We start from the raw sequence: 11,273 nt of genomic DNA on the forward strand, positions 1-11,273 counted from the left end.
TGGTTTCAGGTGTTAAAAGCATACTGGTAAATGTCACAACCCAAAGTTGTGATTTTTGTTTGTGTGTGTGCTTCGGCACCGCTAAATTATTTCCCGCTATTTGTCGCTTTCTTTGCACGGTAGAGTTCTCTGCTGCAAGAGAGAGCTCTGGTGCAACGGGGGATTTCCCGCCAAATTACAGCTTCTTTGCAGGGTGCATTTCTTTTGCATCATAGTGATACACGCTGCAAAGGAGTTCCCGCCATTCGTATTCGGATTCGCGCCATATTATTGGCCCATTCCTAATATAGGCACACGTGGCGGCTAGCGATTGGCTTGCTAGCCGTACAAAAGGCTTGGGTAGTTTCCACCCAAGCCAGAGGAGGGAGGACGAGAGAGATTCCGTGTGAAGATCTCCAAGCGCTGCGGACCCTCGCGGACCCAACGCGCCTCCCCTAAGCAGGCAATAGAGACAATAGAACCGAGTCTACGGAGCTTTCGCTTCTTGCCTCTCCCCGTCGCCGAGTGCAATCCCAGACATATCCCTTTCCTGTAACTTCAGACCCGCGGAGCCTAAGTAACTCCGGGGAAACTTTTCGAACCTAACCGAACAGGACCCACGGAGCCTGAACAACTCCGTGGGAGCAATCGATTTGTCGTGTTCCTCTAGCGAGGATCTAAGCGGGAGCTGTGCCCGGAAACCTGTCCAGCCTACACCAATACCGTCTTTGGGTGTAAGTAAACAATCTTTTCAATCAACCATTATGCCTCCGTAACTAATTCTAACTCGCATGCGCTAAACTGCCCTGCTGTTCTCTCCAGCCCCGAGTGCCCGGGCTGCCGGCCACAGCCTGCGTGCGATGAAGACGGGCCCGGCTCACCCCCGGCTCACACATGGCAACGAGAATGGGATCGGAATCGCTGCCGTACATGGCGACAAAGGTGGGATCAGGGCTCGGCCCGCACATGGCGACGAGGATGGGATCGGGAGAGAATGCACACGTAGCGACCTGGACGGGATTAAGAGAGAATACGCTAGAGTTAGAATTGGTTAGGAACTGCCCTTGGCGCAATAACCAACGCCAAGTGAAAAGCTTTGAAGAATTAGAGATACATATCGCTTACCACTGGGTGGGCGGAATGGGTGAAAGATTTGTAAGCGGCCGTCTGTCGCTAAAGGGAGAAGAGGGAATCTCCGAAGACAGAGCCCCGAGAGAAAGGGAAGTGTACTTGCTCCCTGCGGCGTTTGGGTGTATAATGAGAGATGAGCGGGTCCTGTTTAGGCCCCTCGATACTGTGTCCCTCGCCGAACCCAACCCGGCGGGCGAAATGAACTTGACTTTCACCCGGGAGTGTGCCCGATGCCTACGATATGCTCGGGAGAGTGAAGAACCAGAGCCAATCGGCCCGTTCTCCCCATGTATGGTAATGTCTAGATTACGGGGTCGCGAGCTTCCATCTGAGCGAAGATCTGGAGACGGAGGAGCGCCCCGCGAATGAAAGAGTGGCCTTGTGGTATGACAAGGGGGGAGAAGGTAGTGCAACTATTCATATTATAATGAATCTAATGCAGAAAAATTTAAGTTTGAAAACCCAGCTGCAGATGGCGATCCGATCAGTCAAAGAAGCGGCTGAGAAAAAGGAGCCTGAAACGCCAGTTCAAGATGGCGCCAAGCAAGAGGGAGACCGCGTGGAAGAACCGGAAAAGAAGGGTGGAGCTTCTAACGAACCGTTAGAAAACGTTGCCGGCAACCCCGCCTAGCGACGCAGTGATGCCTCTACCGACCACGCCTTCCTGCCGATGAAGGAGAGAGTCAAGTGGAGGAGAGCATCCGCCCTTCCTGCCTGAAGCAACGACAGCAGCAGTAACCCCCGCGGCAGCAGTTCAGCCTATGACAGCATCGACTCCCGAAGGGGCAGCTTGTTCTACAACAACAACTAACCGAGTTGCTACTACTTATTATGCTCGCACCAGAACTGAGTTGCAGGATCTATGTAGAGCATCAAAAATTCAACCTGAAGAGACTCTAGCTGTATGGTTAGGACGTTTAGTCATAGAACTTGGATCCGACCTGCTGAACCAAGAAGAAGCAAGCTTCCTAGTTAGACAAGCTTTGTGGAGTAGAGGACATGTCACCAACAACGACATGATAAAATGTAATACTCACTGGCCTATTCCACTGCCAGCGCTTGTCTCAGGACTGATTAGTCAAAAAGCCCACGTGTGGCATGCAGGACGGCCAGAATATATCGGCGCAGATCACCTTATGCTGGCAATGATTGATGTCTCGTATTGTGCTTGGAACCCGAGATCATGTGCGCTAGGACTAACATCACTCCAGCAAATAAAACCATGGCCTCACCATCATTTGCGAGATCCTGGGACCGTTCCACTAACCTCTCACAGCCTAGGCAGTTGTCTCGAGATCTATGGACAAAAGAACATCTGCACAAGGCGGGCGTGCAGCAGTAACCAGAAGGAGCCTCCAGCAAGAGAAAGTGGGAGATGCACAGCTCCATGGACATGGTAAGGATGTGGAGTGCAGTTGCTAAGGCTCCCTACCCAATGGTGCCACCTACCCTGAGCTCCTCTGAGGCCTCTACGCAGATGGAGCTCATGGTGGGGTCAGTGGCCCCCTGCCCCCCTGTCTGTGGGGATGGCCTGGTGGGGACCCAGAGGCCAGTGGTGGGAGAGGGGTCTGGTGGCTCCCTCATCTGCCCCTCCTGTGCTCGACTTTGAGTCCTGGAGTTGCAGGTGGGGGAGCTCCAGGCTGAGGTAAGCAGGCTATGGGGGATCAGGGCTGCAAAGGATGAGATTGACGCCTATTTGTGTTCACTGCAGGACCAGTTTTCCTGTGTACAGACCCCCCAGGAGAGACACACAACAGAGGAGTGGCAGAAGGTGCCCACCAGAACCAGGGCTGCTCGGGCTAGTGTGGTGAAGGCTCCCCAGGTACAACTCAGGAACAGATAGGAGGCCCTGGCAGCCTTGGAGGAGAAGGATGAAGAAGATGTCTCCTGGGGGGACGGTGCCACTCCATGCATGACACAGATGGCGCAGAGAGGGAGCACCAGGAGGAAGAAACGCTGAGTCCTCACCATCGGAGATTCCATCCTGGGGGGAATGGAGGGTCCCATCTGCCAACCCAACCCCATGGCTTAGGTCTCCTACATGCCTGGGGCTTGGATTCAGGATATCACAGAGAGGATCCCATTCAACACTCGGACCAGTACCCCATGGTCCTAATCCACATGGGAATGAATGACATGGCCAGGGGCAACACAGACTGCATCATGAAGGACTACAAGGCCTTGTGGGACAAGCTTAAGGAGATGGGGGCACAGGTGGTATTCTCCTCTATTCTTCCAGTAAGTAGACGTGGATGGTGACATGAGGCCTGCATCAATGAGGTCAACTGGAAGCTTTGGAGTTGGTGCTACCAGGCAGGCCTCAGGTTCCTGGACAACGACCCACATTTTCGTACGAGGGCATGCTCGGGTGGGATGGGCTTTACCTCTTCCCTAAAGGCAAGTGTGTCTTTTCTTCCAGGCTGGCTGATCTTGTACGGCATACTTTAAACTAGCTTCACCAGCGGATGGGGCCACAGGAGGACACAAGGACACCTCCCATCCAAGACAAGTGATGAGCACAAGAAGTACCCAGGTAAGTGACAAGGGCCCAGATAATCCTAGGAATCAGTGGGGGGTGCATGCACTGATAGGAGGCCTTAAATGCCTTTACACTAATGCTCAAAGTATGGGAAATAAGCAGGAGGCACTCGCCCTTTGGATAGCTAGTACAAACCCAGACATAGCTGGGCTCACTGAAACCTGGTGGGATTAAACCTATGATTGGGCAGTAAACATTAGGGGCTACAGACTATACAGGTGGGACAGAATGGGGAGGAAAGGTGGGGGTCTGGCACTTTACATCAAAGAGCAATATACATCCTCAACTAACAGGATGGGGTCAGAGGAGGGGCAGACTGAAGTGCTCTGGGTCAGAATACAAGGGGGTCATGGGGAAAAGGACGTAACGGTGGGGGTCTACTACAGACCACCCAACCAGGGGGAAGATCTGGACCGGGAATTCTCAGGTCAGCTTGTGGAGGCAGTTAAGTCAAGGGTGGTAGTCATGGGTGATATAAACTACCTGAACATTTGCTGGGAGGAGCAGTCAGCCAGGTCTGACCACTCACGTAGGTTCCTAGCTGAGATACAGAACCTCCACCTAACCCAGGAGGTGCACAGTCCCACCAGGGGAATTCCCTCCTGGACCTGGTCCTGGTCCTGGTCTCAGGCAATGACCTGGTGAGGGGACTGTGGGTTCTCTACCACATGGGTGATAGCGTTCATCGCCTGCTGGAATTCACCATCCAGTGCAGGGTGTCAAGGGCCTGCAGCAAGGCAGTAGCCCTTGACTCCAGGAGGGCTGACTTCAATGTGTTGAGGAGATTGGTGTGTGGGCTGGGGGCGAGCCGGGTCCGTCTTTGCGCACGCGGGCTGTGGCCAGCAGCCCAGGCATGCGGGGCCGGAGAAAACCACGCGGCGGCAAGGCACGCGTGGGCTAGAATTAGTCACAGAGGCGTAATGGTTGATTGAAAGATTATTTACTTACACCCAAGATGGTCGTGGTGTAGGCTGGACAGTTTCCAGGTGCAGCTCCGCTTAAATACTCGTTGGAGGACTACGACAAATTCGGTTCTTTGGCCCCGGAGTTGTTTAGGCTCCGCGGGTTTGGCAATTCTTTCCCACGGAGTTGTCGAAGCTCCGTGGGCTATGTTTGGTTCCCAGGCCCCGGAGTTGTTAAGGCTCCATGGGTTCGAAAATTGGGTATATAGGAAAGGGATACGTCTAGGATTGTGCTCGGCGACGGGGAGAGGCCAGAGGCTGATCAGACCTCTGTTGCCTGCTTGAAATGCGTTGGGTCTGTAAGGATCTGCAGCGCTTAGAGATCTTTACACAGGATGAAGTCTCCTCCTCCTGATGTTCGTGAAGTCCTCCAACTTGGGCGGAAACCACTAAGCTTTTTATCCGGCTAGCAAGCCAATCATTAGCCGCCACGTGTGCATATTTTAGAACTAGCCAATAATGGGGCTTGAATTATAATACGAATGGCGGGAACTCTTTGCAACAAGCACTTCTCTGCAGCAGAGAAATGCACCTTGCAAAGAAAGCTACAAATTGGCGGGAAATTCCCCATTGCACCGGAGTTCTCTCCTGCAGCAGAGAACTCCACCATGCAAGGAAGCTGCAATTTTAGTGGGAACATAATTTAGCATTGCCGAAGCACACACAAACAACAAATCACAACTTTGGGTTGTGACAATTGGTAGGAGAGGCGTTGTGGTCCCAGAGTGTAAAGGAACTAGGTGTCCAAGACGAGTGGTCATTCCTTAAGGAGATGATCCTCTGAGCCCAAAGGGTGACAGTCCCAATGCGAGTCAAAGGGGGCAAGAGTGCTCAAAAGCTCTCTTGGCTTGCCAAAGGCATTCAGGAACACCTGGAAGCCAAAAAGGAAGTGTAGATCCAGTGGAAGTGAGGGGCTATCACCAAAGAGGATTATATCTCCATCGCTCAGGTCTGTAGGAGGGCTGTTAGGAAGGCTAAGGCAGAGACGGAACTAGGGCTAGCAACAAGGATCAAGGACAACAAAAAGTCCTTTTTTAAATACATAGGGAGTAAAAAGAAGGCACCAGACAATGTGGGGCCCCTGCAGGATATGCTTGGCAATCTGGTAGTTGCACCAGATGAAAAAGCAGATCTTTTAAAGACATTCTTTTCCTCCATTTTTCTGGGCAGGGACCAGGACATCTCCCACACTGGGATTCAGGATGGTCTCAGGAGAGACTCTGCCAGGTCTCAGGTCAGGGAGGACTGAGTTAGGGAACTTCTGGAGCATGTTCAAATCAGCAGGTCCAGATGCTCTCCACCCCAGGGGGCCGAGGGAATTGGCAGGGTTCATCACGGGGCCCCTGGCATGGCTTTATGAGCACTTGTGGTGCTCTGGCCAAGTGCCAGAAGACTGGAAGAAGGCCAATGTGGTTCCCATTTTCAAAAAAGGGAGGAGGGAGGACCCAGGCAACTATAGGCCTGCTAGTCTTACCTCAGTCCTTGGGAAGCTGTTTGAGAAAATTATCCAGGAGCACATCTGTGAGGGACCAGCAGGGGGGATGATGCTCAAGGGCAACCAGCATGGGTTCATTAGGGACAGGTCATGTCAGACCAACCTGATTGCCTTCTACAGTCATGTCACAAAATCTTTGGATGCAGGTGTCGTGGTGGATTTAGTCTTTCTGAACTTCAGGAAGGCCTTTGACACTGTCTCCCACCCCATTCTCATTAAAAAGCTAGGCGACTGTGACATTGATGCCTACACAGTCAGATGGGTCACAAATTGGCTAGGGGGCTGCACCCAGAGAGTGGTGGTGGATGGGTCATATTCAACTGGAGGGATGTGGGCAGCGGAGTCCCCCAGGGCTTGGTCCTTGGGCCTGTGCTGTTCAATTTATTTATTAGCGACTTGGACGAGGGGGTGAAAAGCAACCTGTTCAAATTCACTGATGACACCAAAATTTGGGGCAAGGTGGGCACACTAGAATGTAGAGACAGGATACAACTGGACCTGACAGGTTAAAGGGGTAGGCAAATGTGAATAGGATAGGATTCAATACTGACAAGTGCAGGGTACTTTACTTGGTCAGGAAGAACCAGCAGCACACCTACAGGCTGGGGAACTCCCTTCTCATCAGCACAGTGGCAGAAAGAGATCTTGGAGTCATTATCAATTCTAAAATGAACATGGGCCGCCAATGTGAGGACGCGGTCAGTAAGGCTAACTGCAACTTGTCATGAATCCACAGTTGCATCACAAGCAGGGCCATGGAAGTGATCCTCCCCCTCTATGCAACACTGGTCAGGCCACAGTTGGAGTACTCCATCCAGTTCTGGGCACCGCACTTCAGGAGGGATGTGGCCAATATGGAGAGGGTCCAGAGGAGGGCCACTCACATGATCAGGGACAGCAGGGCAGGCCCTATGAAGAGAGGCTATGGGACCTGAACCTGTTCAGCCTTCACAAGAGAAGGCTGAGAGGGTATCTAGTGGCCATCTATAAACTTACCGGGGGGATCAGCAGGGAATTTAAGGCAGGGTGGCTAGGATCTGGAACCAGCTTCCAAGGGAAGTGGTGTTGGCTCCTACCTTAGGGGTCTTTAAAAGGAGACTTGATAATTACCTAGCTGGGATCAGATGAGCTTAAACTTACCAGGGGTCAGTATTCATTCCTGCCCAGGGCAGGGGGTCAGACTTGATGATCTGCTCAGGTCCTTTCTGACCCTACATCTATGAACCTATGAACCTATGGCCCTAAGGAAGCATGCCCTGACAGAAAAGCATGAGGTTTGGACAATAACATGGAGGCTAGGGGTCCAAGTTTGGGCCAGAGGCTGAGTGCAGCCTAGCAATGGGGTCAGGGAAGTAATAGGGGATAATTTGGACCAGTGGTCTGTTGCAACCCAGCAATGGAGCCCAGAGGGCTAGGAGTGATCTGGATGGCATCTGAGAGGTATGGGACATGGCAAAGGGAGGGTTGGAGCCATGTATTGCACCCTTGACATCAGGGCATTAAATGGGCAACCACCTGCATTTGTCCATCAGTTTATTTGAATGCATCAAGGCATGGCAGGAAAGGCAAAGAGGACTGCCCTGTGACCAGCCCCTGGGACAGCCCCCTGCCACAGAAGATTTGGACAGTACTTGAAAACCCAGAAAGTTTCAGCTAGATAGTTTCACTCTTCTCCTCAGAATTGGGGTTGGGAAAGAATTTACCCCCTGGGTCAGATTGGCACAAACTGTAAGTTGTTTTGCCTTGCACTGGCTGCATCTACATAAGATGCTGACTGCACAGTTGTTACCGTGCAGTCATTTAGGACTTGCATACCCAAGTCCTAAATGACTGTGTAGTAGTCAGAGTTATGGCACAGTCACATCCCAGAATGGTTGTATCATAACTCTTAATGCAGAGTAGCTCGTTACTACTGCACAGTAGCATGATGTCATGGGTCATGCCACACAATGCTACTGTGCAGTAGTAACAAGCTACTACACAGTAGTAATGAGCTACTGCACAGTCAGTATGTGATGTAGACACGGGCTCTGTAATGTTGGGTCCAAGTGTTTTCTTAGGATTTTCTAAGCACCAATTAACCAAGCACTTCTTTGTCATTGCAGTGACAGGGCAAAAAAGTTGCAGCAAGGGAGGTTTAGGTTGGATATTAGGAAAAACCTTCTCACTAGGTTGGTAAAGCACCAGATCAGGCTGCCCAGAGAGGTGGTAGGGTCTCCATCCTTGGAGATCTTTAAGCCCCAGCTAGACAAAGCCTTGTCTGGGATGATGTAGTTGGGGCTCGTCATGGTTGGAGCAGGGGGTTGGACTAGATGTGACCTGAGCTCTCTTCCAACCCTCATTTTTTATGATTCTATGATTCTAAGCCCTCATTTCCCTTGCTTTTACATATGGTAGTTTCTAGGTCTTCTTTGTGAGTTGGATTTGGTGTCTTGTGGTTCTGTACAAGGGTTTAACATGGTGATTTTAGTGGTTCCTTAGGTTAATGACTGCCTATGAACCCAAGATGATGGAACTGATGCCTATTCCAATCCTACATCCCTAGAATATGAAGTTCTTGGGTGACTTTTAGGACAGGAGGGATCAGGGTAGATTGGTGATACCATGCACCTTTCACTTATACGTCTCAAATGTGAAATGAATTCCCATGTGAAATGCTATGCAAAGGAGGGGGTGTCTGCCAGGGGGCTCTGCCTCTTTTTGGCTCTGAGTGGGCCTCAGGCTGCAGGATTTATTGGCCTCAAAATCTCAGAGGGAAAATAAAGAGAAATGGAAACTTCTCTTGGCTTCTTCCATGTATGCCATTACTCCTGCGGGTTATAGGTACTTGCTGTATAGGAAAGTTATTCCTCAGTTATCCAATCTGGGGCTTTTCGCCCCAGATTCTTCTGACAAATTTAAAGCTGCTTGGTAGCTGAAGGAACGATGCAAAAGTAGACATAGCATGGGTCCAAAAGTCTCTGGGGATGCCTGTCTTTCTGGGCCTCACATTTTAAGAAGGTGCAGAGACAGCTGGCAAGAGTGATAAAGGTGTTTGAAAGCAAGTGGTCTGATGAAAGGTTGAGAGAATGTGGCATACTTAGCTTGAAGAAGAAGAAAAAATGATTAAGAGATGACATGATATTAGTTTTCAAATATTTGAAAGGTTGCCATAAAGAAAAGGGAGACCCATTGTTCACCCTTGTCATGCAGGGTAGGACATGAGACAATAACTTAAAATAGGAGCAAGATTTAGATTACATCACAAGAATAACTTCCTTCCTGTTAGAGCAGGGAGGCAGTGAAATAGACTGCCCAGGGGAAGTTCTGAAATCTCCTTTACTGGAGATTTTCAAAGAGGAGGCTGCATAAGCATTGGTCAGGGTGATTTAGGAGTAGCTTTCTGCATTTGTGGAAGGGTTAACCAGATGTAGAAGGGATAGCCAGATGTAGAAGGGATAACAATATGTAGAAGGGATAGCCAGATGAACCTTGAGGTCCCTTCGAACTCTATGATAATATGATTTTATGAAAATAAATGGAAACTAATAATTTCATATGGAAGTGATATCTATGCATGGCTCTTTGGAGATATTATATACCTAAATAGCTGTCCTGCCTCCCTACCAGCCAATGATAGCCCCTTTCTTGGGTGATATGTGGGTGTTTTCAATCATAAACCTTGAAGTTGGACCAAAAGTAAAAACAGATGAGTTTAGTGTACGTTAGGTAGGGAAGAATGTATCATTGGTTGGGGATGGACCTTTCTTTCATCTAAGACCTGCAATTCTGATGAGAAGAGTGGGAAGAGGAAAAGCAGGATCTGGCCTGTAGTTAACAGACACTTGCTTAACTGAGTGTTAAGACTGTCCTGCAAAAGTTTGTTCCCTATTGTGTATGTGTGTGTGCACATATGCGTGTGTGTCTATGCCTTTGTTGCTCTCCTCTAGTCGAGGGACCCCTTGGGGACTGCATCATCATGAACTATAAATGCTTGCACAGTGCCAAGCCAGGCAGATTGGAGATGCATAGACAGTGAGCCCAGCTCTGGGTTCAGAACCAGGGGAGAAGAAGAGCCAGTCAAGGCCACCCCTGCAGGGGCCGGGGCTGGGTGAGGTGTGTGTGCACAGAGGGGTATGGAGTGAATCAGAGGCAGTGATCCAGGTGTATCATTCACTGAGATGGCACTGTAAGTAGAAGAGACATTGTTGTACTGTGCTTCTGGGTAGAGCAGCTTGATGCTTTGCAAGTGTGTGTTTTCAACATATATATGGGAAAATAATGCTGTCATGCCCTTGTGGGCAGATTGTCCTTGCTAGGCTCTGAATATTTCCTCTTCCTGCTTACTGCCTTGGCCTTTCAAACAGGAGCAATCATTGCTGCCATGTCCCAGTGATATCTAGACAAAGAAGCCAGAAAAACAACAGAGTTAGAAACAACAGAGAAGAAAGGAAGAAGAAAGAATGCTACAGTTGTTTGTAGGATGGCTCTGAGCCACCAGTGTAACACACCATGAAAAAAACCTTATTGTCATCCTAGGATGAGCCAGGTGAGGTATCCAGCAGAGAAAGAGAAGTGTTTGCACTCCTGTACAAGGAATCAGTGAGACCTCTTAACGCACTGCTGGTGCCTACGCTTAAAACAGATGAATTCAGGTAAGAAGAAAGGTAGCAAGGGCAACTAGAATAAGCAGAAGAAGAATGCATCTATTTTCCAGAAGACCAAATGATCTTGGCTTATTTAGCTTAGCAAAATGATGTGGTTGGCCATGATAACAGGGGGTGGGATCTGATGATCCGTGGGGTCCCTCAGAGTCCTATGGGTGTGTGTGTGTGTGTGTGTGTGTGTGTGTAAAAGATGCGCAGAGATGGGAAGAGAGAAAAAAGAGAAAGTGGGTGGAAGGGCTATTGCTGCATGTGGTAGTGATCAAACTGGCCTGCAGGGACATGGCTTTCAGCACCGCTGACAGCATCTCAATCTCCACCTATGTGGGTGGAAGTGACGCCTTGCTCATGTGGATTGGATGGGTGGATGGATGGGTGAGTGGATGGGTGGGTGGCTGTGCAGATGGATGGCTGGCTGACTAGATCATTCACCCTTAGACCTGGAATACAGTTTCCACCTTGCAAGTTCTATCATTTGTATGTCTCAATGCAGAGAGAGCAGCCTTGGCTGATGGGTGCTGGCT

This window comes from Alligator mississippiensis, chromosome 1, assembly GCF_030867095.1.
Source record: "Alligator mississippiensis isolate rAllMis1 chromosome 1, rAllMis1, whole genome shotgun sequence".
NCBI lineage: Eukaryota > Metazoa > Chordata > Crocodylia > Alligatoridae > Alligator > Alligator mississippiensis.